General features: G+C 43.8%; 1 long non-coding RNA gene across 10 annotated transcripts in view; it reads right to left on the reverse strand.

Moving 5' to 3' along the window:
• LOC112545567 (uncharacterized) overlaps positions 1-26002 on the reverse strand; it is a 246728-nt gene that overhangs the window by 193943 nt on the left and 26783 nt on the right. For 8 of the 10 annotated variants that reach the window (XR_016348848.1, XR_016348845.1, XR_012901639.2 and 5 more), the window contains exons 2-3: positions 10003-10215; positions 6616-6698 (exon numbers count right to left, since the gene is read on the reverse strand). This is a non-coding gene — a long non-coding RNA (uncharacterized LOC112545567). The remainder of the gene's footprint in view (positions 1-6615; positions 6699-10002; positions 10216-26002) is intronic. The other 2 variants (XR_016348849.1, XR_016348842.1) reach the window with 1 other exon arrangement.

Genomic DNA, 26002 nt, shown 5'->3' on the forward strand with positions numbered 1-26002 from the left:
GTTTTTGTTTCTCTTTTCTCAAGCTCTCTTGTGGCAAAAGGGCTTGGGGTATCCCTTCAAAGAAATTCACGAGTTTCTTCCTGTTTTTCAGGGATTAAATCACTTGATGGTGGCAGCTGCCTCCCAAAGTCAGTGAATCTGTGATTCTGGGGAGTTTTTGTAAGCAGTGAAAAAAGTGTATGTGGTTGCGGAAGAGGGAGTTCTTTCGGAAAAAAGAAGCCTCCAGAAAATAACACAGGTGCTCTGCTGACCACACTGTCCACATTCATCACAACTTTATAGTTCCTGCCTCCTGGCAGCTCTGAAAGCAGCAGACACTGGGAACAGGGCTTGAGGCAGGAAGCAGGCCCAGAGAGCTTTCAGACACCATGCATCTGCCAGTGCCTGATGTCTGGCCACCAATGTCCCAGCCACATAGTCTTAGTGAACAGTGCATACGCCTAGACTAAGTAACCACATCAATCTATAATCTTTGTCCTTCATTACTCTCTCACTCCTATTCTATTTGTTATCCTTACTCATCACATTATGTGTAAAAGAAGACTGTAAACTCTTCCAATGAAAGGCCTAGACTTTTCATTTATTCTGTGACATACACACCATGGTTTGAGCAATGTGAGATGATAATAATCAGGGCTCAACAAATCTGTGTATCTACTCGCCCGTGGCGAGTAGATTTCAGCCGGTCGCTCTGTTCACCGGTGGTACGCGCATGCACAGTGCGGGTCTGGCACATGCACGGTGCAGGGCTAGCGAGTGGATTTCGCCATGGTTTGTCGAGCCCTGATAATAATCACATTAAAACATTAAGGTAAATATCTTCCAACAAAACAGCCAACTTACCAAGCCCTGGTGCTATATTCTGCAGCTTGTAATAATCAGATTATCAGGATGACCCTGGTTGATACACACAGAGGCTACTGCAGAACGACATACTGCCGATTGAATATGGAAGTAGGTGCAATACATCGCACGGTGATTATCTAGATTTGCAGATCACCAAAGAGATATACGCACTAATCTAACAGGCTTCTTGTATCCATCTGACTCTGAATCTTAAATAAGCCCTTTCTAATCTAAAAGAAAAAAAAAGTGTTTTTTAAAACACTCTATTGGAGATTTATAAATAATACAGCATGTAGGTTTATACAGAGGAGCAAGGATATATATAGTTTAATGGGACTCTTCACTTCTGTTTCTCCACTGGGCTAAATGGACTTGACCGTCAGTTTCAAACGCTAAGCAATTCTTCCTCACAGGCTTGTAAACTACAAGCTTAAAATGAGGAAGCTGGAGCATATAATAAAGATAGAATCCAAAGCCCTCCGAACACTGCTCTGCTTCTCCTCTTTTGAGAGAGCAGATGCAGGGACAAAGTTTAGCACAGCGTACTCCCCAAAATAAAAGTATGCAGTCCCACACTCTGCAGGCACTAAATACCACAGCCATACTGCACACTTCTGTTTCTATAGGGGAGGTGGGGGAGGGAGCTCCTTCACAGTTCAGCAGTCAAGGCTGGAAGCTATTTGGATTGGATGAGGAATTTCAAGTGGAAACCATCTGAGTATGTGTGTGCCTGTGTGAAGCTAAACTATATTTAAAGAGAACAAATGACTTATTATAGTGCCTCCACAAGGTCTTATTTGAAAGGGGCATAAGTAAGCCTCATTTTTCTTACCATTATAACCTTAAAAAGGATACAAGCTCTTTTTTATCCTCTTCTGAAAAGTGGTTTGTGCTAATCAGAGGCCAAACCCATGAAAGCAACAGTATGAATAAACTCACAAGATACACTGTAAATAACGTTGATGTTAAACAAAAAAAGAACATTATGTTGTAGGTCTTCTAATATCTGCCATCTTCCTCACACCCTTAAGATATTACAGGAACAATTTAAATGGATATCAAAAGAGTTAAAACAAAATACAGGACTATGTAGCACTTTAAAGACTAACAAGATGGTTTATTAGATGATATTATTAGCCTTTAAAGTGCTACATAGTCCTGTATTTTGTTTCAGCTACACCAGACTAACACAGCTACATTTCTATCACTATCAAAAGAGTTAGTCACTGTCAAGTCTTTTCTGACTGAAAACGTAGCGGTAGCCTCCACCTGCAGTCAAAACCACTCAGGGTGTTTCATCATTCCATTCCATTCAAATTTGCAACCCAACTGGACAAACGTTAACAGAAATTCCTGGGGTGTAATTTTCACAAGAGATTATTGGTCATAACAGAAGGGTTGGCAAGCTCATCTCACCTCACTGAATTTTGTTCATGAAGAGAGGGCAGACACAAGACCTTTTGAACCATCTTAAATACCACCTTAGAGCTGTTTGAGGAGCTAACACGGAAAGTCAGGATGGGGAAGCTGCAATTTCAGTACAAAAATAAAACCACCCTGTCAGGGGGTACGCCCCCGTCAAGGGGCTCGGCCCCCTCCGACCGGGCCTGTACAGCACCCCAAAGTCTCAATGCAAAAGTCCCGGCCCTTCTATCAGGGCATATACAGTATGAGAGGCCTAGCCGCTCTGAGAAGCCTCTCCTGGCCCAGGGAAGGGAAAAATGGGTGGTAGGGGGACCCGGGCCCTCCCTCTCCACCGGGTCCCAGCCCAGGGCCCTTTAGGCAGGGTCTGTGGCTCCTGCCGGCTCGGCGGGGGATCCGGCCGATACAGGCCGAGCCAAACTTTGTCTCCCCTGCCCTGGGCTGCTGCCTACTGCGCCCTGGTTGCCCCCGGGCCCCTTCGCCTCTCAGGCAGGACCTGTCGGGGTTGTGGGCGCGCTCCTGCCGCCCTGGGTCAGCGGCTGCTTCCTCCGTGTCAAGGTCCAGCGCGGGCGGCGACTCTGGTCCCAGCGGCTGCAAGAACACTGGCCCGGCCTGGTCTCCTCCTTCACCCTGGGGCCTCCCTGACTGCCGGGCTCCTTCTGCCTTTATACCCAGCCGCTGTTGGGAGCATGCCCAGCAGGGTCGGAGGGGCGGGGCCTTCTCTGCCAGCTGGGCCTGGGCTATCCCCTGCTCATCAGTGCGGGGCCTGTCCGCCCCGTCACACACCCCAATGAGAGTCTTTTTCCACCGATGTAGCAGTGAAGACTCTTATTTGCTTTTATCGGTCTAACTGCCCTCCAGAGCTATCTCACAATGCAGAGCAGAAGTGGCTGCTCTTTGAAATTCAACAGTCCTGTCTTCAGGTATATGCTCCTCCCCTTATGCTCTGTTCTGAGGGCCAGTGCTGTCACTGTACTGGGAGACAAATCATTATTGTGGAATGCTCCTGCTGCCTCTCACACTGCGAACAGAGGCCAGCAGAGAGAATGTGCTGTGCAGAGTCAAGAAGAGAGGCAAGAGATGAGCTCCGGGTGTCCCCCATCCTCGCCTGTGACTGGTTGCATCTGACACCGGTCACACGCACATCCACTTCTGCCACAATAATGATTTGCTTTATGTCCCTGAATGACACAAGCACTGCGCATATGTAACTATGTCCTGACAACTGTGGAAAACAATGTCAACACAAACAAGTGCTTTTTTATCATTGACAAAACTGTCCGCGAAAAAGCTCTGCAAAGAGGCAGGGGAAGGACCATTCATACTTATGGGAATCTGTGGCCCACACACACTACACAAGAGCATGGGTCAGGAGGAAACTGTATAAAGTCAGGGGACTCCTGTATATCAGTTGGAGACTGTATTTAGTAGCATCCCTTCCTTCTCAGCACTTTGCCCACAGAAATCAATTACCTGGTCTGTGTGGGAATGGAGTACATTTTGTAGCTTGAAACTGACAGGAATAGACTCACATTTCACTCTGCCAAAAACATTATTTTCTATAGAACTGAAATCCAGATATTGTTCTACGTCCATAGTGTTCTTCCATGCAAATGTTCATTTGGAGACCTTCACATTGGAGATCTGTAAAAATATGTGGTATTCAGGCCAAATACCATTCCCCAAAATGGAAAAATAATTCTATTCTTATAATTATGTCCAGAGGTTGCAACAGGTACATTTTATGATATAAAAATGTAAGTTAACTTTCACATGAACTAGCCAGTGCCAGGATAGAAGACACTTTTGTAATGATGTAATGTTCTGAGATTTTTGCCTCCAGATTTCCAATCAAAACTTGAAAATCAATCAAAGAGTTTTTCCCCACAAAAAATACACCATGAATTTTACCCTAGTACATGCTGTGGTACTGTATTAGTAGTGGAATATGAGTATTCTCATAGCATGCATAATCAGTGGAGCCATGCTCATTAAAGCTTACAGTTCTCCTCACTCAAGCCTTGGTGCTTGATTTAAGGAGCTCATCATTACCTAGCACATAAACATACTGTACTTAAAATGCTCATCTTTGGCAAACCATGTTTCCTTTTGGGAATCCATTAGCTCCAAAATGAATTTGATCTAAAAAGGTAGTCAGTATTGAGAAAAATCTTTAAATTCCCAACTATGCATTTCAGACTCTAAAATGGGTAGGGAACCTCGGGCGTACTAGCCACCAGCATTCCCTCTAAGCTAAGCAGCAGCACAGCCCCGTAGGTAACTAGGGGATGTGTCCCTACAGGTGGGAGACACTCGCTGCTCTATCCTCAGTAGGGAGCTGCTGCTGTTGCTGGCGGAGAAATGCCTCTTCCCACAGCCAGGCAGCTCCGTGCATGGGTCCTGAGCCCCTAGCTAGGCGGGTCTAATTGAGCAGCTGAGGGGCTGTGCGCCTATGCAGTTTAGAGCTGCAGGGCTCGGTTTATGCTCATGTTTATGCTCAGGTAAACAAACCATCTGGCAGCCTGGCCATATGTGGTTCTTCAGGGTTAGCCATTGGCCAGGCTGCCAGATGGTTTGTTTACCTGAGCATAAACATGAGCATAAACTGGGCCCTGCAGCTCCCAATGGCCAAGATTTGCTATTCACAGCCAATGGGAGCGTCAAGAAGCAAGCTAGAGGCTCCCCACCCCTGCCCTAAAATATTTATGTTACGTTTCTTGAGAGCTTGTCTGAGCTTTGCCCTGCAAGGGTGATAGCAGACATTTGCCCCTTAGTATTGAACATAATCATTGTTGGGCTTTTTGTTATCATTTTGTAAAATTAGCATTGTGGATCTATTTGTTAGGTGCCTCAATATTATGCAGTATCACGCTGCAGAGTATATCAGTGGTTACCATCTGGTAGTACAATCTCCCTGGCTCACCACAGATGAGAAGAGAGTTCTAATATGTTCTTGAGTTTGTTTTTCATGTGTTCTCGTAACTGTCCAGCTAGTGGTATCAAAACAATTTTCTTTGCATAGGGATGTTTTTCTGTTCAGTAATATACTTCCAAGAGGACCCACTTGTGAATATGAAGTTAGATAAAGTATTTGTGAATTCAATAGCAACTATGATGCAACATTCAATAGGAATCAGGAAAAGAAAATTGAAAACTACATTACTTAAATGCATCTTTAATCCATCTCTGCATCTTTTTTTCTTTTCAGCATCTGAGGAAGTGAGTTGTAGCTCACAAATGCTTATGCCCTAATACCCTAACAAATTTGTTAGTCTTTAAAGTACCACTAAACTCCTTGATGCTTTTGTAAGAACTATCTAATAGTTTTGATCATTCTGTTGGTAACTTTTGGAGAGAAGAAGAAGAAACAAACTACCATTCTATAAAAGCAAGGTGGGTGAGATTGATAACATCTTTTATTGGACCAACTCTGTTGTCAAGAGAAAACTTTGAGTTTACACAGAACTCTCCTGAGAAGTGGAATTGCCACTTCTACTTCTGAGAAGAGATCTGTGTAAGCTCAAAAGCTTCTCTCTCAACAAACAGAAGTTGGTCCAATAAAATATTTTACCTCACACCCACCTTGTCTCTCTAATATCCCAGGATCAACATGGCTACAATATCACTGCAAATATTCTTAGAAGTCACAGTCCAACTGATTTATCAACCATTGCGAACCCACAGAACTGTCTTTTGTTGTGAGGTGTATTTATCTCTTCAGTTCAGTTCAGTTCTCCTTTCCTTTCTCTAGAGAACTGAAAATTTGGTCTAGCCAACCCAGCTGGTTCCTTTAATTTTGAAAACTCACTCCTTTAGCATCGACAAGTACAGATTAACCATTTTAACTGTCAAGTCATGTCCTTGAGCTATTTAATTCTAGTTCCCACTTATCAAGTGGCAGATTCTCTATCCTCAGAAATTCAAAGAATATATATGTTAATACCCAACACCCTCCACCAAGCAGCTTCTTCAAAAGAAGCTAAACTTGAGCAATTAAGGCCTATATAGACCCTCCTCTCACTTCCTTGTTCAAAGCCATTGTGGAGATGCAGCTGAAACCTATTAAATTCAATTGAGCCCAAATGGCCCATAAGTCATGTGAAAACTTCTTTTAAATTCCAGGAGTAGATTAAATCTCTTTAGCTATCATAAAATAATTTAAAATGAGGAAAAAAAAACATGTATAGGGTTAAAAACGCATCAATTCATAGGGACAAATATGAAAGAACACACCCTGCACCATGAAGAACTTAATTTACATTACATTCTTATATTAATGTACTACATTCAATCATGCCAACCTTTTTTAAAAGCCTTGATAAGAAAAGAAGATTAATCAAATATTACCTCAGACAAGGTCAGAAATTGCTAGTGTCTCTCCATAATCAAAAATGCAGAAAAGGTTGTTGTTGTATGGAAAACATCAGGATCTGAAGAAAGAAAATAATCAAGGCTTGTTATTTTACTATTCATTTGTTCCATTTTTTCAAGCTATTTGTAAATTTAATTTCATGTTGGAACTTTTAATTGATGCTATATTTAGGATCAATTTATTCACCATATGATCACAAAACATAAGACTCAAAACACTGGAAAGTAAGACTGGTTTTGAATAATCATTAAGCTAACCTATTCCATAATACGGGCTTTATGCTCTTTAATGATTATATTCACTCCCGAAGAGCAGAGTGTCAGGTGAAGGCAGAGGTGGGCAAAAGGGCCTTCACAGGCCGGGTTCGGCCTGCCAAGCAGGTTGATCCAGCCTGCAGAGGCCCTGCCGCTTCCCCAACCCCAGGCCAATCAGGGCCTAGAGACCAGGGAGCGTGCGGCGCTTAGAGTCAACCCTGGCAGTTGACTAAGCGCTGTACGCTCAAAGGCAGGGAGTGAGAGACTTTGTGCACTCTCCTATCCCCAGGCTCTGATTGGCTTGGGGGCGGAGGGAGCGTGCAAAGTCTCCTCCCACCTTGAAATGAGCGAGGCGCTCCTAACCGCTGCGCGCTCCTTGCAGGACAGGAGCAGGGCGGGAGAAGACTTGGCCTGATTGGCGAGTATGCAGGGGGGAGTGTGCAAAGTCTCCTCTCACAGCCAGGGACAGACACACCTAGAGAGAACCGCCAGCTGTTCAAAACAGCTGATGGTTCTTCCTGGGGGAGAGGTGGGGGCAAAGACTTCATGCGCTCCCGCACCTCCAGAGCAATCAGGGTCTGTGGGTGGGGGAAGTACAGAAGTGCCCTGGTCCTTCCCCTTCCGCATGAGGCCCCACCCTTTTCAAGGTGACTCCCGGTCAAAAATTATTGCCCATCCCTGTCTTAGGCCAATATCACACTGAATTCCCATATATTCCTTATTTTGGGGTGTTAAATGACATATCAGTGCTACACAGGCTTTGTGCTGAACCTCTGTTCAGAGATGCTTTTCACCCGAAAGGTTTGGAATAACAAGAGGCCAAGAACTTTGGGGCTGCACATTTTTTTTTTAATTTTATGATTTTGTATCTAAATTTTTAGGTTTTTTTTTAAATAAAAGCTTGTATTAAAAATATCCTGCATGATTTTGTATCTTTGACATCATAGTAAGGAATCCTAGGAATTATTTGACAATGAAATATACTTTGTAATTACCAACTAATTCTTGATAAAAAGCAAACCATAGAATAAGTTACCTGAAATCTTGCATATCAAACACATGCCATCAAGAAACTAATTGCAATATTAAACAACTAATTACATTTTAAAAGAACTCTCCAGAAAACTCACACTTAACTCACACTCAGCACTCTGAAAAGTGCTTCTGTAAACATGGCATGCTGCATGGAGTTCCATATGTCTCTCTCATTCATATTCATTCAAGTGGGCTCACTTTACATGTTATAAAAGGGCTTGTTGTTGTTAGTTGTGTTTTCCCCCTTAAACGTGAGCTCTGCAAATTCACTCTGAGATCTATAAGAAGTTGGATTCGTCCTCCATAATTAAACGTCTGCAGGCCAAAGTCAACATTTGGTGATACTTGTGTTACCCCACTCCCAATACTGCACTTCTTTCCGCTTCGGCTCCTTGAATTGACAAGAGGCTAGAAAAAGTGCAACAATGATTTTTTCCCCCATTCTGGAAAGGTGTAGGTTAAATATGCCTTGGAATAATAACTTTTCCTAAAGGCACCAGATTAGTGAGGCAGGCTCATCTTGCACACATGTACATTCCATATAGCCGGGTTACCATGCTGTGACAGGGTGCAGTCACAGCACTTCAGTGCTTCTGAGAGTGCTGACAAAACACTGACACTTGCCTCCTTGTTCTCTAGGGCTTCTCACCACCCTGTTCTGCTGGGCCAGATCTTCTGGTCTCCTCCAGCCAAGCCACAAAGCTGAGATCACCACCCCCTCCCCAAGAGCAATACAGACACTGAGTCTTTTTAGGTCTGAGGAGAATGTAGTTTCAGGCCCAGCTTCCAGAAAACTGACTCCCCAAATGGGATCAGAACTCCAAATAAATCATTCAGGTAAGTTGCCTTTAACAATGAAAGGAGGATGTACACACTGATTGCTCCCCCAGGTAACAATTATTTGCACTGGGCTTGACAGTAAATAAAAATGATTTTATTAAGTGCAAACAGTAGGATTTAAGTGGCTGCAAGTGAAAACAGGCAGAGCAAAATAGATCACAAATTTAAAATGACAGAAAATGCATAGCTCGTTCTAACATATTGAAGCTTATAACAAACTTACCCTAAAAATCTTCTTATTTCTGCTAAATCTCCAAGCCAGGGAAATTCTGCTTTTTGCCCTTGGGTCTCTGGGGCTATGTCTACACTGCAGGCTTCTTGTGAAAGAAGCTTTTTGCAGAAGAGATCTTCCACAAAAGCTTCTTGTGCAAGAACACACCCACACTGCAAAAGCGCATTGCAAAAGCAATGCGCTTTTGCAGAAGAGAGCATCCAGACTTCATGGACACTCTCTCAAAAGAAAGCTCTGATTGCTATTCACAGAATAGCCACCAGAGCAACTGTGTTTTTTTTGATTGGCTCTTTTTGTGCAAAAACTCCCTGTTGCCTATCCACACACACCTTTTTGCACAAGAACTCTTGCACAAAAAGGAGTTATTCCTCACAGAAAGAGGAATACCTATACTGCAAAAACCCCTCTGTTCTTTTGATTTACTATAAATTTACTTGTGCAAAAACGCACTTGAGATGTGGACGCTCTGCGGGTTTTTGCACAAAAAACAACTAACCCTGTAGTGTAGACTTAGCCTGGTTCATTCTCTTGGGAGTGACATGCCAGCTAAAGACCAAGAGACTGCTAGCTTCCCACTATTTTATAGATTACATTTTGGGGGGTGGATGGGAATTCTCTCCCCTACTTTCTATGGAAAATTACCTGGCCAGACACTACAAGTTGGGATGGTCACGTGTATTCCTAAGACCAACCACTGCTTAGACTCAAAGGACAAGAGAGGCTGTTTACAGGTGATTACCCAGACAGACATTGAGGAAACACCCTTGATGGCTTTCATTTTCACATTTAAAACCATAAACCATTCCATACCCCGTACGTCTAACTTTACATGCAAAAATAATACATACACCAAAATAAGATGTATAGATCCAGCAGACTGAGACATTAAAATGGATAGGTTACATGAGATATTTTTTCCAAAGCATCTTCAAGTTATGCATATTGGTATCCATAAGTTAATTTCATAAAGTCGGGGAGAGGGGGCGAGGGATCATACATACATCCAGACATTGTCTCTTTTTTGATCCTCTGCCCTCTGTCCCGGAGGATTTTTCCAATAAGAGATAATGTTCAGTGTTTTTTTGTGTGGAGTAGATAGAAAGAGGAACAACTGATCTGGTTCCTAATTGGTTCTCATCTGACTGGTCCAGTGCAGGTCCTTGCTCTTACACATCCAGGCGTCTGCCCTCCAGCAGTGTCCTCTTTTTGGGAACCTGCAACAAGGTAACTCTAATTCTAGCAGGATATTAAACTGAAAAAATAACAGTATACGTTCTCCAAAACCCACCTCATTTTCAAACAAGTCCTTATTCTATTTTGGTGGTCAGGTGGATCCAGCCCTTCCACACTGAGTTAGTCAACACTAGGGGCTTCTCTACGGCCCTGCAGTATGGACTGTGGGCATGTGAATAGCAGTGTGCACCAAAAAGATTATCTGGAATTCCTCTCTCGTGACAGTGCTGGTGAAGATTTAAAACTCCTAGTTCACATTGATGTAGTCCTCTTTAAACAAGATTATATTAATGCGAACTAGGAACTCTTAAATTCATCCTGGTAATGTCCATCGAGTGAATTGCAGTGCAGCACTTTCATACACAACACTTTTTACAGGCAGCAGAGAGGTAGCCTAGGAAAAGTGCTCAAGATGAAAGTTAAATGTATTAATCTGTATCTAGGCTAATGAGAAGGAGTAGGTTAATTGGGATTAGCTAACATTTGTTAGCTAACAGCGATCTAACTTTGACCTCTTAGCCTAGTCTAAACAAACCTGCTGATATTCAGGATCTCACTCCAGAAAAGATGGACAGGAAAGTTTTAAAAAGCTTAAGGCTGGGCAAGTCTGAAGATTTTAAATAGACAATAAAATTCATAATTGTTGAGGGAGTTTGACAACGCTTGTCAAAATTGCCAACCTGTGTTTCAGAGAGTCTCCTTTATTCTCCTGTTTCTAATTCAAAAGTGGGGAAATTTCTTGGATTATTTTAGTCATTCTGGGACAAGAACTAAAACCGAGGAGGAAAGAGAGAGGCTGAAACACTTACTTGGAAGAGCCATGTGTCTGTTTATAAAAATGTCAGTATTGAGTTAAAATAGGTATTAGACTGTAGTAGCCTGCAAAAGTACATATAGGTTGCGTTGCAACTCAAATAATAGGGGGAGGAGGAAGGAAAAATCTCTTTTTTTATTCTGATTCCCCACTACCAGGCAGCAGAGAAGTAAAATGGTCTGAGAAATTAAGCATGCTGTAATCATCCTTCTGAGAGATAAAAGTTATCTGAGGACAGATACATCCCTGTGGCCGTTTACACTCACTCCCTCAGCTTCCGAGCCCTTCAAGTGGCAAGAATTAAATTCAAAACAACAGTAGACTATATTCTTGCTCTATAAAAGAAAATGCATCAGCATTATTTAGTCACTGCCACTTAAGTAGTAAGAAGTTTAACATACCATTAAAGCTGCAAGATATAGCTATTGTCTAGGGAGCCGGCCAACATCAAGTCTGCCTAGATCCATTTTATTATGGGGGTGAAGTGTGTGACCACTGGAGTAATAACTCTGAGATGCTGGCCTCAGGCACTGGCTCTCTGCAAGTGCTGCCACAATGCCCTCTGTCACACATTGCAGCTGCCTCACTGCTGCTTTTCAAAAGCACTGTCTTTCTAAGTGAGAGTGCTGGCTTCCATTTTGAGAAAAGAACTTGGAAAAGAGCTGATTTCTGGGAATTGACAGGAGTTTCCAAAAAGTTCTGAAAGTTCAAATTCTCTTCCCACAAGTCCCCTGAGATTCCAGAAAATGCCACTGCTTTCGCAAACTGTACCACGAACTATGAGGTAAATATCCAGAAGCAGAGTGCCAGTTTGGATGCAAAGCAAATCTGCATTCAAAACAGCATGACTAATGTGGACAAACTGATATTTACTGCTGATGCTATTCGACTAGTTCAGTTATTAATTCTTCAGTGCTCTTAGTGCAGACATAGCTGATGTTACCTTAAAAAAGAATTAACCCTAATTTAATTTTATACATGCTGTTAACTGAGAGGTTCCTGGAAGAAAGAAAACTATACCTCGGTACTAAAGAGAAAAAAGAAACAAGGAGGAAGAGGGATGTTCCCTTCGGTGGAAAATGTTGGGAAAGTTTTGAAGCTAAAGCCAGATATCTTGAGGACACAAATATCTCTTGTTTTAAACTCAATTCAGTTTTGTATTAATTCTAGTTTAGACCATAAAGTTATCATGTTTACAGAAAATGGTATTTTTAAAAGAACAACAGGATTTTATCATGGATGATGCTGTTATGGGGACTAACCTTCCAAGTTTTATTTTAGTACTGACCCTGAAGCAGTAGGGAAAAGAAAAGGTAGTCACTCTTGTGTGGTTTAGAAAGGGCAATAGAAGATACAGATACTTTTAGATTTCTAATTACTTTACTGTGTAATTCATCCTAACTTAGCAATTAGTGATAAAGCTCAAAACACTCATGCATTATCCTGATCCTGACAACACTTAATTATGACATTAGATACAGTACACTTCATGAGATATACAGCTTAGTGAGTAATAAGATATTTGCACATAAGGACAATATGTGGTAAATGACAGCACAATAAAAGTAAGGAACAACATGAATTTCTCAAGCTGCCATAAAAATGAAGCAACCGATGAATTTTATGTAATTTTTGTTATACCAAGATGCTGAAAGAACACAATGCTGACTCATTTGGAAAACTGAGAAATCTTAAAAAATTCTGAAGTTCTGTTATTACATATTGGTTTCCTGATTTTAAAATATTGTTTAGTTTTTAGGCAGTATTCATGTGCATTACATTAATAATTTAAGAGTAGTTCAACTCTAATTTATTTGTGTGGAATTGTGTTGCTTCCAATCTAAATATTCTATCTGAATATGACAAAATAGGAAAGTCACACTTTTGCTCTGATTACCGTAAGCATTTGGTTGTGCCAGGAAAATGGGATGTTCCTGGAATGGGATTACTTCTCATAGAACCAGCAGAAACAAGACAAAATCACCAAAGCAAGTACACTCATGAAAATGGACATTAATTGAGTGAATGTTGAAAGACTGAACCAAGATGAAGCAGAAAAATAGGATGAAACTGGAATAGGATTGCTTTTTAATAAATCTTACAGAAAAGCTGTTTTTCCCAGGGGCTGTAGCTCAGGAACACCTTTGTGAAATGGCTTGGATTACTGACTATATCCCTTGCCCCCATGAGGCACATCAAATTTCAAGGCAATCTGAGTAACCACATGAATTTTAGAGCACTTAGAACAGTTGAGATTTAAACAAAACAAGTCTCAACTAAAGCAAAGTAAAACTCAACATGCTTTTCAAGAACTATCACTAAATATTTTGCATGCATTATCTTGTCCCCCATGCAGCTTCATGAAAAACTTGAGTAAAAGTTTATTTTTCTAATTTGAAAGAGCAAAGTTCAACACCTATGAACTCCCTGAGCCTTACACTTATTTTTACTACTACATAAAAACAAATTGATGTTTGAGATAAACTTAAAGGAGGGAATTTGAAAAGTAAAAAAAAGTTATGCATGTTCTTCAGTGGAATCAAGGCACATTCCATTTATTTACTATGAACTGTTTTATTATAAAAAATGAGCATATCCCTGTTCTGTATATTTTTGTAATACTTGAGAGTTAATCTTTTGGGCTGTGTCTAGACTGGCAAGTTTTTCTGCAAAATCATCTGCTTTTACAGAAAAACTTGCCAGCTGTCTACTCTGGCCGCTTGAATTTCCGCAAAAGCACTGACGATCTCATGTAAGATTGTCAGTGCTTTTGCGGAAATACTATGCTGCTCCCATTTGGGCAAAAGTCTTTTTCCGAAAAACTTTTGCGCAAAAGGGCCAGTGTAACAGCAGAGATTTGTTTTCCGCAAAAAAGCCCCGATTGTGAAAATGGCAATTGGGGCTTTTTTGCGGAAAAGCGCGTCCAGATTGGCCACAGACACTTTTCCACAAAAAGTGCTTTTTTTCCGCAAAAAAACTTTTCCGTTAAAAGCATTTCTGGAAAATCATGCCAGTGCACCTCATTCCTGACAAGTGTTCCTTGATACATAAACTTAATACATAACTTTTAATCAGGAGAAGGTTGTGTAAAAAAATGCTGGTATTTTTAATGGAAACAAGGCTGAGACCTGCAACAAATTTATGGTGCCTGTGACCAAGAGTCTTATTTAAAGCCTAACTTCCAACTTTTTAAAAACTACTTTTTAAAACATTTTCCACAGATTTTTATTTTAAAAAAATCTCTCTTCGAAAAAATAATACCAACCAAAATCCTCAGTGGCAGATATCATTAGCTATGTAAGGCTAATCTACTATGTCCCATTTGATACATACAATTAATCAAGGATGGGCAATAAAAAAACGGCAGCCCACAGAGTTAGTCCCTGGAGGGCCACTGCTATTATATTTACTTACACCTCTGCAGATTTTCATTCGTGGCCAATGCAGGACCAGGATGCTGCTTCCCGACCACTAACATTGGTCACGAACAGTGATTTGCAGCCAATCGGAGCTGCAATCCTCTGATACCTGAGGAAGTACAGATAAAGATGCAGGTGGAGGCCATATAGGGACTAACCCTGCGGACTGGATTTGGCCTGCAGGCTGGAATTTGCCCACCCCTGCAATTAATACAGCATGTCAATAAATGCAATTCAAATCCAGTAACTTGATAAGGCATCAGAGTGGAAGGCAAGAGATCTAGGTTCTAATTCAAATTTTGTCATCCACTTACAGTGATGCTCTGGGCAAATCACTATATGTTAGTTTCCCCATTTACAAACCTTTACTCACCTTTGCTAAGCTCCTTGAGATCTATTATTTAAGTGCTAATTGTTACTGCAGTTAATAGTAAATAGACACTATTCTTTTGCAAGTCATAAAGGGTACAGCTAGACTATGATCTTTTTTAGAAAGGAGATATGCAAATTTGGCACTAATTTGCATATCTTCCAATCGCTTTTCTGAAAGTGTTTTTTTTTTTTTAAATGAAAGCAGTTCAGAAGGTTTTTTTTTAAAAGAACCCCCCTTTTTCAAAAGAATCCTGTACACCTCATTTTTTAAGGAAGAAGGGTTCTTCTGAAAAGGGGGGGTTCTTTAAAAAGAGATCGGAAGAAGATATGCAAATTAGTGCCAAATTAGTGCGAAAAAAGAATGTAGCCTAGATGTACCCAAAGAGAGATATGGAGAAAACCTATTAGACAAATATTTTCCAACGACTAATAACAACAGTCTGAATGGTATTTATGTTAAGAGTGGAGGAAGGTGTATTTTCTCATCCTTTAAAAAATGCATATAAAATAGATTACAATATGCCCCCCATTAAGTAGTGTGTTGCATTTATTACTATTTTACATGACACCTTGCTTCTCCTGGCAGGATATTGATTGAGCTGCCTAAAATGTCATGTACAGAAAGCTTTTTCTGTGGTGATGTTTCTATCACACTGAAATTCCTCTCTCCTTATCCAAGGAGAAAAATTGTTTTGAAGAAAAAACAGCAAGTTGTTCAGTGAATTAAGGAAAAGGATTTGACATTCCTTTCCTTTAATGCAGTTATTTCATTTTTGAGAATTTGATTGCCTATGTTATAACTAGAGAGAGCTCTAAATAATTCTATATAGTATATATACATATACAACTGCATTGAAAACATTAAGGTTACAAAATCAAGCTTTCGAAGATTAGGATTGCCTAAGGTTGCCCATGCGACTTTAATTCAGTTTTCTTCTGCATATGCATTATATGTTCACATACTGACTCCCCCCCCCCCCCGGATCTCTGCTTCATTCAACTCAGGATGGGCAGTACTCACTCAGGGAACATGTACACAGCAGGGCTAAAGCCAAAATAAGCTATGCAACTTGGGCTATGTCCATTGCGTAGGTGAAGTCAAAATAGCTTAATTTGGCTTTTGGTGCTGACTACACAGCAGGAAGTCCAAGAAAGAGCACTCTTCCTTCAACTTCCCTTACTCCTTGTACAATGAGGGTTACAGGAGTCAGAGTAAGACGTCCTCCAGCTCGACATGTCGAAATAACTGCTTGTTGTGTAGACACGTGTAGCAAAATGTATATTTTAGTATTGGGTATAAGACTGTAAGAGTGATGCATAATGAATTCATGTATAATGCCTTGCTTATACATTCAATATGCTTTTATTTCTCTCTCTGTCTCTCATAAGTAAATAATGTTTACTGTAAGACCTTGCTCCCTGTTAGCATTACAAATTAAGTTGTACCTCATGTCTGAAACACAAACTAAGTTTTCTTCTAGTAACTATTGATCTTGTCTGAAACTTTTACAATTGTGTGGTGTGAGTGGAGGGTGTGTGTGAGTGTAAAAGCCATCACAGATGCCCAGGTGATTAAGCACAAGTGGAAACTTCGAAGATAAGGAGGAAACATGCATTGTGTCTTGAGGCTGAATTAAATTGAGAGCATTGAAAACCCTGGAGACAGGCAGAGACCCTCCCGACAGTGAGAGACAACAATGGGCAGCCTGACAATCACCATCCAAGGATAACTCCCAAAAACACAGATTAACACCTCCTAAGGGTGGGTGATTGCAGCATGACAATATCCATAGACCCAAATGGAAACTTACATGTATAAGAAGAGAATCTCTTGCCATGGGATTCTGGGTTCAGTCCTGCAAGCCAAGCCTCAAAGGAATCTCAGAGGAACCCCGACTCCTTGCTCAGTCAGCCTTGCCTGGTCAGTAAAACTGACTTGAGCTACCATGGATTGGTAACTGCACCATCTACAGGACCTGTGTGTGTGTCAGGGGTGGGAGGGAGGGTTGTCTTTATAAAGCATATGCTAACTGCTTCTTTACTGTATTCTCAATAAATACAGTGTATTGCCTTTTCCCGTGAAAAAGATCCCGTGTGCTTCTTATAAGCATAACACATGTATTTTGGAATAATGTCAGTTATTCCGAAATATAGCTGCTGTGAAGACATAGCCTTAATAAGCAGTTCTTCAGAATTTTATCTTCACTGCTCAATATGTGACCCCATATCTTACTTACTACACACTATTGAAACTCTGCTCTGAATGTAATTATTAATTTCCCCATGGGCTTTTTTACAGTGCTCATCACTATATTATCTGAGAACTTCACAACCACTGATTAATCAATCTTTACATCACCCCTGTAAGACTGAGGAGGAAGGTGTATATGTCCATTTCACAGGATGCAGAACAAAGGCACACGGAAATTAGATTAAAAGTAGTCATTCATTTTCCTTAGCTTAGCACCACTATTACAAGTGCCCTACTAAATTCATGATCCATTTTGGTCAATTTCATGCTCATCAGATTTTTTAAAACGGTAAATGTCACTAGTTCAGATATTAAAAGCTGAAATTTCACATAACTGTAGGGGTCCTGACCCAAAAAGGAGTTTTGTGGAGGGGTTGTGGTATTGCTGCCCTTACTTCTGTGCAGTTGCTGGCAGCAGCATTGCCTTCAGAGTTGGGCAGCTGGACAGCAGTGGCTGCTGGCCAGGAATCCAGCTCTGAAGGCAGAGCTGCCACCAACAACAGCACAGATGGAAGGATGGAATGGCATGGTATTGCCACCCTTACATCTGTGCTGCTGCCTGCAGAACTGGGCCTTTAGTCAGCAGCCATCGCTCACTGGCCACCCAGCTCTGAAAGCAGCAGCACAGAAGTAAGGGCAACATGGGTATGGTATTGCCACCCCAATCTGAAAAATGCTGATGTCCCCTGTGGCGGGGTGAAGTAACCCCGCCCCTGCCATGAGTCAGCGGAGGCGCAGGACATTAAAAACACCGGCACCCGCCCAGAGCAAAAAGCGGCGGGACCGGCTTTGAAAACCCCAAGTAGGGGAAGGGGAGGAACTGGGCAGGGAGTCTGTACCCCGGGGGAAGCCGCCAACACGGCACAGGGGAATGAAGTCACGCGTCTGGGAGACATGATGTCAGACCAGCGCCGGGGAACCCACGAGGGGGAGAGGACCGACACCGGGGGAAGGGTGACATCTCCTGGCGTGGCTGGAGACGGGGATAAAATGGAAGAAGTGCAGGGAGGAAAGGGAGAGGAGAAGGCAGAAGGAGAAGGAGAGAAGGAGGCTAGTGCCGGAGGTGTCATTGGGGACTGAGTTCAGGGCCTCGGGGTAAGTACCCCGACAGCCGAGTTAGGAAGTGGCCCAAGGTGGGGTTGCAAAGCCCGCGAGCAGGCGTGTTTAGGGGCAACACCCCCATCTGCTATAAAGGGAGTCTAACTCCCTACATCAGGGCCCTGGGCTGGGCCCGGGAGAGTGGGTGTGCCTGGGTCCCCCTCTCCACCGTCGAAATGCTCCGGCCAGGACATTTATTCGTCACATGTGGCAACATAACCGTATTCCAGTTGCCAAAGTAGACTAATTGGGAGTAAGGGGTGCACAATCAATAAAAGGGTGGAATTTATATAAGACATGAGTGTGGACTCGTTACATCGTCCATGAAATGTGTATAGCAAAGGTAAAAGCACACAAAAAGCCAGTTTTCATGGTAGGACACCAGATTTCATGGTCCATGGTGCATTTTGCATGGCTGTGAATTCGATAGGGCCCTACCTATAATTAATATCTCCTGTGACAGGATTGTCTGTTTCTCAGTGTGATGGGGTGGGGCCCCGAAGCAGGCCCACCCCGCACGGACCCTGCGATCATGCTCTCGCTGTTGGGGACAGCAAAGCGGGAGCTGAGGAGCTGCGAGCAGTGCAGCGCCGCCTGCATCAGCTGAGCAGCGGGACAGCTGGCATTGCTAAGCAACGCGCCCCGCGCGCGGGGAGAATCATGGCGACCGGAAGTGACACCGAAGGAGGGGGGAAAGGAGTGACGTCAGACGCCCGGGGGGGGAGTCGGGGTAGTATAAAGCCCCCCCCGAGAGCACTGGGGGGGGGAAGGCGATTTGGGATAAGGAGCAAGGAGCACGGGACGAGGGATAGGGGGAACGAGAGCAGGTAGGGTGGAAGTAGCCCAGGGCAGGGCACGGAGCCGGCGCACCGGTGGTTAAGGGGCTAAACCCCTCCGGTGGGACAGGTCCGAGAGACTCTGTCCTTAGGGCCCTGGGCTGGGGTCTGGGAGCGAGGGTGGGCCCAGATCCCCCACCCTGCGCACCCGAAGCGCAGAGGAATTGAGAAACGGTTAACCACTCTCGGCACGCAGTTCAGGAGGGCTGCAAAAAGGGAAGGGGGGGCATCGGGACCCCCACACTCAGGAAGAGGAGAGCCAATACAACAATTCTGTGGATACATACCACAAAATAGCCAATCAGCACAGCATTAAGAGGTCCCATTCAAATTCAAGGCCTTTGATGACATGAAACAACAGGAATCAAATTATTTAAACCATATCATAAGTGTTCAAAACCAAAGCAGCATACCTAATGCAGCACAGAAACAAAAATAAAATGCCTAACATGTAAAGGAAATAAAACAGATCAATAACATCTTCCTTTCCACAATCCAGCATACAGACAACCTCACTTGTAAATGATTCCTTCCTTTTACCCGGTTTGCTAGCTCAAATGTGACCATAGCAAAACTACCTGTTGTCTTGGCAAGTGGTTGCCAGATATGTCCCTATAACCGTGGTCACCAACAGGTCGATCGCGATCTACTGGTCGATCGCAAGGCCTCGACCAGTCGCTCGCGAGGCGTCCTGTCTGCCCCGCCCCCATTTCCCTCCCACCCTCGAGACGCCCAACTACTTACCTCAAGGAGGGGTGAGTCAGCTCTGCGGGAGGCGCACAGGGGGTTTCCTGGTGCGCGTGTGGGGGGGGGGGGTTGGCCTCGGGGAAGGCGTGCACGTGGGGCTTCCCTGCACGGGGGGGGTTTGGTGCTGGGACAAGCGCGTGCGGGGCTTCCCTGCACGGGGAGGGGGGTCGGCCCCCTGGGCAGGCGCACGCGTGGGGCTTCCCTGCGCGGGGTTTCGGCCCCCTAGGCAGGCGTGCACGGGGTTTCCCTGCACCGGAGGGGAGGGGGGTCGGCCCCCCTCACAGGCATGCGCGGGGTTTCCCTGCGCAGGTGGGGGGGTTGGCCCCTGAGCAGGCGCACACAGGGCTTCCCTATGCGGGGGAGGCGTCGGCCCCGGGGCAGGCGCTTTCGGGGCTTCCCTGCGCCGCGTGGGGTCGGCCCCGGGGCAGGCATGGGCTGGTTTCCCTGGGGGGAGGGGAGAATCCTGGGAGGAGGGAGATGCAGGGGACTCTCCGCCTCCACTGGCACCCCACTCCCCAGCCCCCACTCTCCAGCCCCAGAACGCTGTCCCCACTCCCCTGGCCCCAGCCACAGAACTCTGTCCCCATTCCTGTCCCCACTCCCTGAACTCTGTCCCCACTGGCACTCTGTCCCCAGCTGCAGAACCCTGTCCTCTGCCCTCCCAGCACCCTGTTCCCTGTTCTCCTGTTCTGAGATTTAAAAAGTGATCTTGGGTGTAAAAAGGTTGGAGACCGCTGCCCTAGAACATTGCCAGCAGTAACTCCCAAACACATCTTCCTGTGGCTGTCATTCGTGTGGTAGTCACAGTAAAATCTTTCCTTCACAGGAGGACCATGCAGTTGTCCATGCTACAAGGCAGTGTGACACATAAGAGCATGACTGCTATTCTGCACCTTCTGCTTACCCCAAATTATATCCCCCTTTTTCGCAGCGCTGATGTGACTGACAACTGATTTATCTCAACATCAGCCTCATGGACATCGAGTGAAAGTCCAGCTGGGGAAGACAAGACCCAGCCCCACCCCTTCTCCCCGAGGCACAGCCCCTGGAGCCAAGCTCCCCTCACCCCAGCCCAATTCTGCCTGGCCAGATGGTGAGTCAGGGCTATTGTGATGCCCTGGCCCTCCCCAGCAGCAGGGGGAAGCTGCACTGCCCCCCCCCCCCCCCCCGTGGCTCCATCACAACTGGTGGCCCACGGCCGGGGAGAGCCGGGCTGCTACGCTGCATTTCCAGCCTTCCCTAGCAGCAGCCCCAGAATTAGCAGCTGGTCATATAGGCTCTACCTTCCCTTGCCTATATTACCGACCGCCTATGATCAGCCTTTATTGGTCTTTGTACCATATGTGTACATTTGTGTGTGTAAATGAATGTTCCATTCGGGTGCCTTTATTCAATACATTAGAATGTAGTCAGAGGTGTCAACAGCCTCAGGAGGCCTCCAAGCAAGGTTGGGGAGCAGCTCTGTGCTCCTGGAAGGGGTGTGGCCTCAGGTAGAAGGGGTGGGGAGGGTCAGCCAGCCCTCCACACGATGCTGGCCCTCCATCTGCCCTCAGAGCTGCCTGAAGTGTGCAGGCCTATGCTCCAGTGTCAATTTAAAGGACCTGAGGCTCTGGCCACTGCTACTGCCACAGTAGCAGTGGTGGCCCCATGTCCCTTTGAATCACTGGACCCTGGGGTAGCTGCCCCGCCCATCCATATATATATATCTCACACACACACACACACACACACACACGCCTGAATTTAATAGTATCACAACCTTCTTAAGAATTCTAGAGACGTTGAAAGTCTGTAATATGCAGTGCTTTTACATGTAGCAGGGCTATAAAATACTTTAGTTAATAATTACTTTATTTTTCCTTGTGGTAACTGCAGGAAGCACATAAACAGTTAATTATTTTTATGGAAATTAAAACCAAAACACTACACTTTTTAAGGTTTTTCTACCCTCCTTTTTAAACTCAAAAAAATATTTTTCAGCACTCATGGTTTCAACAATGTTCTGACATCTGTTCTTAAAAGCACAGTAAAAGGGATGCTTTTAATCACAAACACAGATAAAATAGAGTAACTCTCTTGTTTCTGTTCTAAGGAACTGCTAAGTAAGGAATTTGCATGACCACCTTCTGTTAAGCTGACACATGCAAACTTAGGAACAATCATTCATTCTACTCTGAAAACATTTAAAAGAGAAACACTATCTATCTTCTAGGATAGATGAACTCTATCATTCAACCGTATCAATTAGAAAACAGATATTTAATGTTGTGTTCTCAAACGAGATGTTTGGTAGCAACTTTAGTATGTGAACAAAAGGACAGTGAGGCCTTGACTATGGGTTTTTCAGACAACTCCCTCGAATCCTTCTATACACTTCTCCCCAGACCAGAATACTCTCCTGCACCCATGCCCCCGCAACCTTGTACCCCAAACACCTGTCCCAGATCACAACCCCCTTTTCCCCAAACTCCCTCTCAGTCCCCACACTGTCTCCTGCACCCCAGTCTCCTACCCCAAGCTCCCTTCTGCACCCAACCTTGATCCCAGACCTTGCACCCCCTCCACAGAAGTGCAGCCCTTGACCACTTACCAAAATCTTGGAGTGGCTTCCCCATTAAAAATTATTGCCCATCTCTGGTCTAGGCTCTCCATTAAGAAATAAACAAGCACTTTTATCCCGACAGTTAATAAAAAGTATTTTTCATTGATAATACTCATACCCAACTGCAAAAAAGTTTGGCCATCTATTGTCATCATGCAGCTAGCCTGCCAGCTTCCACGGTGTGATACGACAAATAAGGTGGATAACTGATGGTCTACTAGAGTGTTTCTCTAAGTGGTCCGCAAAACCACTTTGAGAAACCAGCTAACTAGCTGCCTCAGTGTACTTATCTACCGGCTTCCTGGTCACAGAGCCTTGTAGCTCCCATTGGCTCCATTTCACCATTTGCAACCAACGGGAGCCATGGAAGCGGCGGCCTGGCCCATACCACTTCCTATGGTTCCCTTCGACTGCAAACAGCGAGCTGGAGCGAATGGGAAGCCGCGAGGCTCCATGGCTGCAGAGTTGGTAAATAAACACATGGGAGCGGCCAGTTAGCAGGTTTCTCAAAGTGGTTTCATAGATCACTATGAGATACACTGGTCTGCTATATATTTGAAAGAGTTTGTCTGTCCGTCCATCTGTAAGTTCGCTTGTTCAAATACTCCTCCTAAACAGTAAGAGGTAGGACCACCAAATTTGGTAGGCAGCTTCCTCTTATAACTTAAAGCAAGGTAAGAGTGTGGTTGTGCCAAGACAATGGGATGTGCCTGGAATGTGATTGTTTCCCATAATAGAAAGGAAGAGGTCTGCTAGCAGGGACATTTTACAGTATAATGACCACAGGCAGGCAGCAAGGGGCCAAAGATGGGGACCAGTATAGCTATAACCCCATTGAGGCAATAGGGAGCAGTGACAGAGAAAGGGATAACTATCTACTATATATTTGAGAGAGAGAGAGAGAGAGAGAGAGAGAGAGATTGTGTCTGACAGCTGTTAGACATGCTCCCCAGCTGTGCCAGCTGCAGCTACAGTAGGCATGGACAGGTGCTTCTCACCTGGCCCCAAGCTGCTGCGGTGATAGAGTTGGCGTTGCTCTGTCTCCCTGGATTAGCCTACATACTGAACCCCTTATCCCCAACCCCACCGCAGAGCAACAATTTAAATGAAGAAAAACAAAAATGATTTCAGTTAGAGACCCGAGCAATTCCAGATAAATCTTCTAGTCGTATATACAGAGCACTTTTAGTTATAGGCAAAGACTGCCTCTGCAGTTTTGTACGAAAGGGAATTCATCTTTATTGCTGGAGTAACTTTGCTGAAGACAGTGGTACCTCAGGAATTAATTTGGGCAAAGGAGAAACAGTGTATAGTAGGTTACCCAGTTAACAACCATCCAGATACATGAATCTTTCCAGACACTGAACAAATGGTGCCCAGGGGCAACTGCTATCAGTAGAGGGATAAGAGGTTAAAAGTGAAGGAAAAAATCTGCTAGAATGAGGAGGTGAAATCATAGGTGACTCCTCAAAAATACTATGGTTGAATATGCAGTTTCATGATCATTTTAAGTTTCCCTTCTCTTCAGCATATTGAGTGTTGCTCTGGTACTGAGAAGTAAGAATTTTCTTAAACCTTATCAACAGTCAGAAAACCAATTGTCCACTCTTCAGGTAAATCCTTCCCTCAGAATAGGCATATGCTATTAGCCCCTTGGCAATAAGTGGTCCAATTATCAGTGTAGTTTGTATTGATCTTTGTCCTGAGAAATCCAGACATGTGCCCATGAGGAAATCAAATGCATAAGAAAAAAAAAATCTTCCTCTAGCTTAATGGCTTGGTAACATACTCTCTTACAACTTAACATTTAATAAATCATTTGTGAGTGTTGCAATGCAGCATTCTTTTGATCTTCCTATTGGGAGCACAGAGTGGTGGTGAGATCTTATGCACAAGATCCCATCATCTTACCATACTGGGAAGACTAAACTTAAGTAGCTCCTTCCAAAGCGTCCTACTACTGTGAAGCTGTTTTGCCTGTTTAAATTTGATATGTATTCTCATGCTCTTACCAACTAAACCTGCAAGAAAAATGAAAGTTGAAACTACAGCTAAATAAGCTCTAATAGTCCTAAGCAGAACAACATTGAAAAAAATTCTACAATGTAATTAAGAATTACAGCTGCTTGGCTGCTTGTAACATCGGACATACAGTGAACAAACGTAGGCCTTTAACTCACAGTTCTTTACTGTTAATCACTGAAGAAGTAGTCTTGCCATTTCAGAAATGCAAGGTAGGACTGATTAAAAATATGTACTGACTATTGCAAAGCAAACAGTTTTAAAAGACTTCCTTTTTGAAAATTTGCAGTTTCTTCTCATACGTGTGGATTTCTGTGTCTAAAACTTGGCCCACCAAACTCCATACTTCACATACACATTCTGATACCATCTCAGGTATAAACCATGTTTGTAATTTCATTGTGTTTAGTTAAGTTGAACTATGCAAAGCTTAGCTAATGGAACTGCTCACTAGCTACTGCCATGTTGTGAAACTGCCAAACTATTTCCTTTTCTCACTAGCTTTGCACCATACAGAGAGCCTAAGGAACCAAGACGACAGGATAAAGAGTGGGGGTGGATTCTGGGGAGAGATGGAGCTCTTAAGTCTCACCGAGGATTGTGGGATGAGCAGGTATATGGATCGGCACAGGCACAGTAAGTAGAAGTTCGGTGGCTGGGTTCAGCAGATCTGAGGAGAGAGAGTGAGATGCTTACAAGAAAAGTGGGAAATGGCAAAGGCATTTGTAAAAAGAAGTCCTAAGGTAGGAGAGCACGTGGCTGTTTGAGGGGGATGAAGTGAGGGAAACCCTGCCTAGTGTCTCCTATCTGAGACCTGTTGTCTCCCCTCCCCCACCTCCAGCACTGTGGCCTAGGGCTAGGAAGGGGGGGAAGGGTTTGGGGCAAGGGGGCTACTTACTGGTCTGCTGGCAGGTAAGATGGCAGAGCCTTAGCCCTGCTGGCCACTCCCTTGGTGGTGTGGCTGCCCCCAGGGGCCACTCTCCAGGATAGCTCCTCTGTGGGTTTACCGCCCCCAGTGTCTATTCTTATATATGGGCATGTATAGACTTGTTTTCACTTTCGAAAGATGATATGCAAATTTGCTCCAAATTTGCATATCTTCTTCCGATCGTTTTTTTGAAAGAGGTTTTTTTCGAAAAAGCAATCTAAATGCGATTCTTTTTTTAAAAAAAACCTTTTCAAAAGAATGCTGTAAAACTCATTTTTTGAGGAAGAAAGGTTCTTTCAAAAAAAAATTTTTTTTTGGAAAGACCCATGTCTAGACTGCTTGCTTTTTCGAAAAAACCTCATTTGAAAAAGCAGTCAGAAGATATGCAAATTTGGCACAAATTTGCATATCTTCTTTAGAAAGAAAAACGTGGTCTAGACATGCCCATATTGTGTCCCTCTAAAAGCAGCCTCTCTCTCTGCATGTTATGGAAAACTGTCCTTTTCCTGGGGCTTCTGGTTCTCATGATACAACCAAACCCTGACCTTGCTTTAAGTTAGGAGACGAGAAAACTGCATACTAACTTTGGTGGCCCTAGCTCTTACTGTTTAGGAGAAGTTCTTGAACAAATGGATTCAAAGACAGACACACAGATGCACTCTAAAATACACAGAGAGAG

Source organism: Pelodiscus sinensis, chromosome 2 (genome assembly GCF_052426305.1).
Source record: "Pelodiscus sinensis isolate ZL-2025 chromosome 2, ASM5242630v1, whole genome shotgun sequence".
Lineage (NCBI taxonomy): Eukaryota > Metazoa > Chordata > Testudines > Trionychidae > Pelodiscus > Pelodiscus sinensis.